Source organism: Oncorhynchus tshawytscha, linkage group LG22 (assembly GCF_018296145.1).
Source record: "Oncorhynchus tshawytscha isolate Ot180627B linkage group LG22, Otsh_v2.0, whole genome shotgun sequence".
In the NCBI taxonomy this organism is placed as follows: Eukaryota; Metazoa; Chordata; class Actinopteri; order Salmoniformes; family Salmonidae; genus Oncorhynchus; species Oncorhynchus tshawytscha.
In genome coordinates this window covers 14,354,413-14,364,294 of record NC_056450.1, presented here as the reverse complement: position 1 = coordinate 14,364,294, position 9,882 = coordinate 14,354,413, and positions in this window count along the sequence as shown.

The window sequence follows — 9,882 nt, the reverse complement described above, 5'->3', positions numbered from 1 at the left end:
TGGCTGTCTGACATCTGGTCCTGGTTTCATAAAGGCCTGGGTCCTTGAGGTCTGCTGGGTTTATAATGAAGTGTACACATAAGTTCATTTTCTCACCAAAGACTACAATAGCAGTCTCCACACCCAATTGGGGATGATTTTGAAAACACAATTTTGACAGACTTGATTACTCAAATGAGTGTACCAACTCACACTCTGGTTTTTGCTATTTTCATAAAATCTGTGATTTGTATATTCTGATGATATATTTACAAAAACAGTAGTTGAGAAATTGTGTCAAGATGAAAAGAATCCAAGTTTAAAGAATATATACACTTTCAGCCCAAGAACAATAAGCACCAGAAAATGTAACAGCTGTGAACCAATCAATTCAATTCTTAATTGTGTATATGAAAATAGAGTTGATAAAACAAAGGATGATAAATATATTTTTCAAACCACATATCACATGGAAATTCAATATAAATTCAAAAGAGGCTTTTACAATAACACCCATATTATTGTGGTGCAATTTCACACATCATTTGTTGCATCAGAAGTAATTTTGTCAAATAATTCGACTTGGTTTGAGCACGGAATATGAACCATAGTGCCTGGACAGTGATGGGTGAACTTGAGTGATCGGTTAGCCCAGAGGCTTTAAGAGAAAATTGCATGAATGGGGCTATACACTACCCATACTGTGGCTTAACAAAGACCAAATCCACCTGTACTAAAAAGGACCAGCCCCGCCATTCCATTCCCAGGCCTTCTTTCATGGCAACCCTGTTAAAATATTGAGCAGGTACTTAAGTGCTATTTGGCCAAGTGTCATTTAGGCTGAAGGACCCTCCATCCACAAAAGACGTCTTGAAGTGACTCAATCAGAACTGGTAGTGAACCACAGACGAACATAAAGGTACTGAATTATTTACCGGCCATTAAACATTAATGCTATTGTCCCATAAACTAATAACCAGAGCTGGGGAAACATAGAATAACTTAGATTCACATTAAAAATGAGAAAATAAGACCACAATTATGTACGTTATCATATTTTTGTGGGTAAACCCTTACAGAAAAACCACATGAGTTCACATGTGGAAAATCACATGATTTCACATGAAAATCATGTGGTTTTGGAACACTTCAAATGTGACGATATTTCACATGACGTTTCACATGGATTTTCACATTTGATCACATAACCTTTCACATGTGAAATCGTGTGAAACCATGTGGTTTTGGAACACTTCACAAGTGATGATATTTCACCTGAAGTTTCACATGTGAAATCATGTTGTTTCTTGTGGATTTATACATAATCTTTCACATGTGGATTCACACATATCCTGCAAACAAAAATGTGTTGTTAGGATGTCCCCGGAATGTACATACTTGACACACATGAATATTTTTTGTATGTTTATTTATACAGTAATTATTATTCAACATGTCCTTGCCTGGAATTTAAACCCACTACCTGTCACGACTTCCGCCGAAGTCGGTCCCTCTCCTTGTTTAGGCGATGTTCGGCGGTCGACGTCACCGGCCTTCTAGCCATCGCTGATCCACTTTTCATTTTCCATTTGTTTTGTCTTTGTTTTTCACACCTGGTTTCAATCACCCAATTACTTGTTCATTATTTAACCCTCTGTTCCCTCATGGTTTTTTTGTGAGTGATTGTTTTGTATGTAGTAAGGTCTGTTTATGTGGGCTCTCTTTTGTATTGCATTTGATTTATGTGGAGTAAAGTATGTTTATTTACTCATATCTGCTGTCCTGCACCTGACTCCTAACCAGCTACACACAGACCTCATTACACTACCTCTTGGTTCACGGCATTCTGATCTTCCTGCTACACCATCATATCTGTGTCAATGACTGATTTCACCTGTATTCCAAATTCTACAATTTGGACTTCAAAGTAAATCTCATCTTTGTATAATACACTCAAGAAAAACTACTATATTTCTCAACATTAAATCATTAACATGCTTCCACCAACATTAGACAACTATACAGAAAACCCTCAAATTGCTGAAGTAAGTCAATTATATCAATGATGAGAGAATATTCAGATTAACTGATAACTAAAATAACAGTGCAGATGGCTCTCTTTTGCTAAGTGCTTACAGCCCAACACCGTGCAGGACGTTTTTTCATTTGCCAGAGAACACCAAGATTCTACACTGAGAGTACCAAACATTAAGGACACCTGCTCTTTCCATGACATACACTAACCAGGTGAATCCAGGTGAAAGATATGATCCCTTATTGACAGTGGCGGTTTTAGCATGTAAATCTTCGGGGGGGCAAACGCAATTTTTTTTTAGATGCATGTCAGCAAAGCCACTACACAACACTAAACAACACATTAAATACTTCCTGTATATAGTATACTTACTTTATTGTTCTTATTCTTATTTTTCATGTTTTTTTTCTAGAAATACATTGTTATTGATTATTGCATTGTTGGGTTTTGAGCTCGCAAGAAAGGCATTTCACTGTACATTAAAACTTGAAACTTAATTGCACTATAACGGTGAAGAACGGTGCCCACAAACTGTTAGGGCCTACATAAAGCTATCCCAACAGCAGACCATTTTTCAGCACCATGGTGTGAATCCATACCACCGCTATACCTGGCTATCAGCGGAGACTTGTCTGGCAGTGAAACAGTTCATTCAGCCTCATTTACTGCCTTTAAAAAAAACTGCTGATATAGCTAACTTGCTTAAACAAATGTGGTTTCTACTGACAATTGAGATGTACAAACTATGGCATAAGGGAAAAAGGAGGGGACAAGAGTCAATCCATAATTTTGATTATGACATTAATAAGTGAGCTAAGACAGATGTAGTCTGTCTATTTGTTCAGCACTTTTGAAATGTACAGCGAAGTAATTCAGAACACGGGCCGTTCTTACAGTATTCTCCTTGCACACCAAGTTAGAACCGTAGGATAAATAACGGGGGCATATAAGCAGACAATGAAAGCTCATACATTATTTGATGATGATATTTCTCTAAAACAGACTATAGGCTACTTGTACACCACCAAGTCAGAACAGTAGGCTAAGTGATGAGGGGGAAAGGGACCAAATGATTAGGGCGAGGCACATGGGCTACTAACAGCTTACTACACAACATACACTTAGTATTACTTTCTAAGCTACAGTATACATATCTCCCTGGCATATTACATAATTTATGCAGAGGTATACAAGACATTTTTGGACTCACCTTGTGAGGTGGCGTGCCGCTCCTTCTTGTGGACACATTTTGTCATCAAACTTTGTCATCAGAATCTGTCATTCTCTTGGTGCTTTGAAGAAAACTGTGAACTCAGAAAAAAACAAGGTCGAATCATGACATCAGTGATCTTCAGGTCGGAGCTCAAAACGTATTTTCCCACACTGAGCTTGTTTCTTTCCGAGGTCCTAGTTGTCTTGAACTCACTGAAGTCTGAGATTTCCCAGATCTGAGTTTCCAGTTGTTTTGAATGTGGCAGGAGTCATGCTTCATAGACAGCATGGCCAATGTATTCAACCTTTTCTGGCCTATGGTGTTGAATGTGAATGTTTCTCCTTTTTAGCTGTGAAAAGAGACACTTAAACCCAGACTTGGACCACACACCCTCTCCACTGAATAACAGGCTAGTGATTGCTTTGTAACGCTTGTAGTTAGCCACTGACTCCTTCCACACTACTCATTGTTGAATTTGCGATTTCCAACTTGTTGTGTAATGTTTATGGCTGATGGCCGATGGGCACCGATACATTTTATCTATAATTTGTCTTCATATGACAAGGATTGAAAAGGATTTGCCAGTAGATTGATTCATGATGATGACTGCTTGTCTAGCTTGCTAGCTAAGATTTTGAAAGTATGATGTTGACATGATCAGTCCAATCAAAGCTACGGTAGATATAACGTGATTTGACGTCATTTTAACTGTGGCCAATGACCTTGAGCCGTGTTGGATGGGCACTTCTAATGTAATTCTATGGCAGCACCCAAGGAGCTTGAACTTTCTAGCTCTCCCTGTAGATGTTGCGGTGACGTAGTGTCCCCATGAGTGACAGAACACTGAGCCAATCATGGAGCAACTAAAGAACAACTCCTATGCTCTGTATTTTCCACTGGCTGCCCAACCACCACAGGAAGCACTGAGCTAGGCTGAAACAGCTGCATTTTGGAGCTGCCTTACTCAGGAAAGTAAAAAAGAGGACAGGTGGGGATTTATTAATGCAATTTTTTTCACATCGTTTTTTTACATTGCTCTGCCACACCTGCCCTGAATGACTGGTCACCACTGCTTATTGATGTCACCTATTAAACCCACTTCAATCAGTGTAGATGAAGGGGAGGAGACAGGTTAAAGAAGGATTTTTAAACTTTCAAATAATTGAGACATGGATTGTGTATGTGTGCCATTCAGAGGGTAAATGGGCAAGGAAAAAGATTGATGTGCCTTTGAACAGTTTGTGAAACACATGATCACATGTGAAATTCATGTGTTTTTTCCTTAAGGGACAATCTGATGAGGATAAAATATGGTCTATTTCTGAAATGCTTTGTTGTTGTGTGGGAGTATACTTACCTAGGCTATAACGTAATACATACAGTAAATACTTTATTTTCTATTTTTGTTTCGAACCTTGACCTACTGTAGTGGGATGTGCATATCTCTATTCATAGGTTTCTAACAACATAGAACCACAAAACACAGCCGCGGTGAACCTTGGCTATTGTACCTAGGCCTTCAGTGGGGAAGAAACTCTTCCAACACCTTGTATCAAACTCAAAAATCAACATAGCATCACTTAATGCGCACAACTGAATCAAACATGCCTGAGGCTGAACCACGCTTCGGGCTGCCACTCACACAGAGACAGCACCTGCACTGAAAATGCTATCAGCAACAACAACCACACTGCTTACACAACCTATTGTAGCCTAACGCCATCACTATCACACTCTCACCAATTCAACAACAGTGACACGTCATAGGATGTGAGTGTGACAGGCTGATGATGCTGAAAGGACAGTGACCGTAATGTGCAGCGTACCGCATGTAGGAGAGCGCAGGTTTTGTGAAACACACAGGGCCAGATAGAAAGACAACAGTCACACACAGCATGATGTTAAAAGATAAGCAGCCCATTCACTCGGACATAATAAGCCAGTAGGCCCCAATCATAAGAATACAAATATACAACCATTAGGCTAAGCATTTCCCAATCTAAATTTACAACCATTACTTCCCACTGCAAATATACACTGCTCAAAAAACTAAAGGGAACACTTAAACAACACAATGTAACTCCAAGTCAATCACACTTCTGTGAAATCAAACTGACCACTTAGGAAGCAACACTGATTGACAATACATTTCACATGCTGTTGTGCAAATGGAATAGACAACAGGTGGAAATTATAGGCAATTAGCAAGACACCCCCAATAAAGGAGTGATTCTGCAGGTGGGGACCACATACCACTTCTCAGTTCCTATGCTTCCTGGCTGATGTTTTGGTCACTTTTGAATGCTTGCGGTGCTTTCACTCTAGTGGTAGCATGAGACGGAGTAAACAACCCACACAAGTGGCTCAGGTAGTGCAGCTCATCCAGGATGGCACATCAATGCGAGCTGTGGCAAGAAGGTTTGCTGTGTCTGTCAGCGTAGTGTCCAGAGCATGGAGGCGCTACTAGGAGACAGGCCAGTACATCAGGAGACGTGGAGGAGGCCGTAGGAGGGCAACAACCCAGCAGCAGGACCTCTACCTCTGCCTTTGTGCAAGGAGGAGCAGGAGGAGCACTGCCAGAGCCCTGCAAAATGACCTCCAGCAGGCCACAAATGTGCATGTGTCTGCTCAAACGGTCAGAAACAGACTCCATGAGGGTGGTATGAGGGCTCGACGTCCACAGGTGGGGGTTGTGCTTACAGCCCAACACCGTGCAGGACGATTTTTCATTTGCCAGAGAACACCAAGATTGGCAAATTCACCACTGGCGCCCTGTACTCTTCACAGATGAAAGCAGGTTCACACTGAGCACATGTGACAGACGTGACAGTCTGGAGACGCCGTGGAGAACGTTCTGCTGCCTGCAACATCCTCCAACATGACCAGTTTGGCTGTGGGTCAATCATGGTGTGGGGTGGCATTTCTTTGGGGGGCCGCACAGGCCTCCATGTGCTCGCCAGAGGTAGCCTGACTGCCATTAGGTACCGAGATGAGATCCTCAGACCCCATGTGAGACCATATGCTGGTGCGGTTGGCCCTGGGTTTCTCCTAATGCAAGACAATGCTAGACCTCATGTGGCTGGAGTGTGTCAGCAGTTCCTGCAAGAGGAAGGCATTGATGCTATGGACTGGCCCGCCCGTTCCCCAGACCTGAATCCAATTGAGCACATCTGAGACATCATGTCTCGCTCCATCCACCAACGCCACGTTGCACCACAGACTGTCTAGAAGTTGGCGGATGCTTTAGTCCAGGTCTGGGAGGGGATCCCTCAGGAGACCATCCGCCACCTCATCAGGAGCATGCCCAGGCGTTGTAGGGAGGTCATACAGGCACGTGGAGACCACACACACTACTGAGCCTCATTTTGACTTGTTTTAAGGACATTACATCAAAGTTGGATCAGCCTGTAGTGTGGTTTTCCACTTTAATTTTGAGTGTGACTCCAAATCCAGACCTCCATGGGTTGATAAATTTGATTTCCATTGATAATTTTTGTGTGATTTTGTTGTCAGCACATTCAACTATGTAAAGAAAAGAATATTTAATAAGAATATTTCATTCATTCAGATCTAGGATGTGTTATTTTAGTGTTCCCTTTATTTTTTTGAGCAGTGTATTTTTCATGTTCAGCACACCACAAAGTCACCATTGATCTGAAGTTTAAATGCAACAACGTTTCACACACACAAGTTATTTTCAAAGATATAGCTAACAACAGCAAGCGAGCTGCAATAAGAAACACACTTCCCCTCACCAGATGATCTTTTGAAGCTTAACTTCCTGCTGAAAGTTAATCTCGAAAAGGGCGAGGCTAACAAATCAAATCAAAGTTTATTGGTCGCTACACAGTTTGGCAAATGTTATAGAGGGTCCAGCGAAATGGTTATGTTAATAGCTCCTTACAGTGCAGTACACAAATAATTAAATGTAAAAAAGTACAACAAAAAACATGAAAACAAGAACGTCTGGAATTATTAGCAACAACATCCTCTTCGATAACACATGCTGCAGCCTCTGCACACTAGCCTACAACAAAATGTAGCTAGCTAGACCCTGGTGAAACTACTGCTCGTTATTGCGCAGGGACCTGTTGGCCTTCGAGAAGGCAGAAGTTTCCATACGTTTATAGGTGGTCACTAGTTAATACACAAAGTCATTATTATAGCTAAACCCCACCCATTTCTAAAACTGTTCTTCTTAAAATCTGCATTTAATCCTTACCCTAACCTTAACCACAATGCTAACCTTATTACTAACCCTAACCTTCAATTAATACCAAAAAGCACATTTTTGTAGCCAATTTTGACTTTGTGACTCTGGAATCTGACTTTATGGTCAAGTTTATGTAAAATGGTCCCATCCATTACAAGTCAAAATGTGATTTGTTGATTCCATTGTCACTCCAAAATACTTCCCTGGGACAGTTCAATGGCAAAGATGCCTTCTATAAAGTTTCTGAGTGCCTAGCCAATGACTGACTTAGCGAGCTCAAAGTATTTACCCAGAGACCACCAAAGAAAAATCCTGATTGGATCTTTTTTCTCTTAACACTTTCCTTTCCAACACAAACTGAATAGATGAAAGCAGAATATCATTGAAAATAATCATATCATGAAAATATAATTGAAATGTTATTGAAAAGATTAAATAGACATTAACATTTTAAAAATACAACAATTATTTCATAAATCCTTAGGCCTTCTCTGAAGGTGTAGAATACCCTCATGGTTTCCCACTGCAACACATCATTATGCTACAGGCACTCATTCATTATCCAGGCAGCCTGTGGGTGCTGCTGTCCATACGTGTTCCTGACAAGGGCAAGATACAAATCCCTTATATTTTATATACAGGAAATGTTACACACGTGTTGCCAAGCTCATATCAAAACATTTGAAAAACATTCCTGTATTGGGTGATTCACACTTAATAAATCTACTAATTCCTACAACCGTAGTTGTTTGAGAGGGTTCCTACAAACAAAACTTCCTGAATGCCTTAAGTGCTGCTTGTTGCAAATCTGCTTGTCTGAGAAACTGAGCACCTTGCACATGTATACAGACTTTTGCTTTTTCATTTTTCCCTAGCATCTGTAACCAGTCGGTCATGTCCCAGTCCCTAACCCCCTCAGGGGACCCCCAGCCTATCAGCAGGCCCTCAAAACCTGGGGGGAGGAGGAGGGATATTTGATTTATGATGGTGTGAATTAACCTGAAAGAGATGGAGAGAATCCTTTTATCAGGCCTCAAACACAAGTGGATTAAAATGTAGTTGTACAACCCCTCTGTATAATTCAGCAGCCCCACGGTATCGCTGTGCGCCAGAAGTCCTGATGAGATACGCCTTCCTCCATCACCGACCCCACCTCTATGTCGGTGAACCAAGAAGACAAACAGAAACCTGTGAGAAAGGTTTTCATCAGATCCACATCACGAAGACATTATTTTCCAAGATCTCCCATGTAACATGTTCCATAATCTAACCTTTGATGCTCAAATTCCTAATCTCAGTGCACTTTCTGTACCCTAATTTACATTTAACTAGATAAACATATGTCATATTTTGGTTGGTCACAGTATAAAGGTGCCAGTGTACAAGGGTTTTTGGTTGTAGAATAATAATTGATTTTCTGAAAGAATGTAGTGTAAAGTGTAGGAACTAGTGACTACACCCCCCACAGAAAATTGGTGAGGGACCATAGAGATCCTATAATTCAATTTAATTCTGTGTGCGAGACCTTGAAACGGAATATTCCACAATATATCACCTGGTTACATCTGTACTCTGGAGCTCAATATACAGTACATTCAATAATGGAAGTGGGGACATGCAGTAGCTCCTGGCTGTTTTAAACAGTGTCACCAAGGCATTCTCAATATTGCCCATTCCAGAGGCCTTAATGGGTCTGCAACATGTCTCTGTCTGTCTGGCAGGATACACTGGGAACGCTCTGCCTCTTGACTCCATGGCTGTCCCGCTGTCCCGTTTTGTGCCACTGTATCATTTATTAGCCTCTTCTCGTACAGGCCTCTCTCTGCACATCCTCCGCTGCCTACTTAGGGAGCAGGTGAGAGTTCAGCTGTTTAGTTTAACACATCACTGACAACCAAGGCCCAGAGACCAGGCTGGCTCACTGCACAGACCGCACATGTGACAACTGCAATTAGAGGGAATTCTGAGGAACACACAAATTACTGAGAATTCCCGTTTTCTCATGCAGGCGGACAAGAGTAATTTATCAACGGGCCCCCAATGGCATCTCCTCAGTCCTATAGGCCTGCGGGGAATGGAGTTGCGCTAGTGTTGTTGTCTTTGTCTTGAGCTCTTCCCCTTCAGGCCTGGCCTGGTCTGTGAACTGAAGGATCCCTGGGAGAGCAGGATGCATTGTCGAAGAAGGATGCAGCCAGGGTTCACTGATTAAAAACAACCCCCTTACTTACCCCCTGTCGCCGATCTGTTTCATGGTCTGTTGTTTCTGCTGTAAACTAGTAGAGTATGATTGTTGCTGCAGGCTACTGCAGTAGTAGGGCTTAAAGATGGAATCTGCATCAGGGGAAACAGCGCGACTGGTTGCCCCACCACCTTTGTTATTGTTTTTATTTTGTTGAAAAACGGAGATAAGGACCATGGTATAAAACAAATACTGCTGTGCTG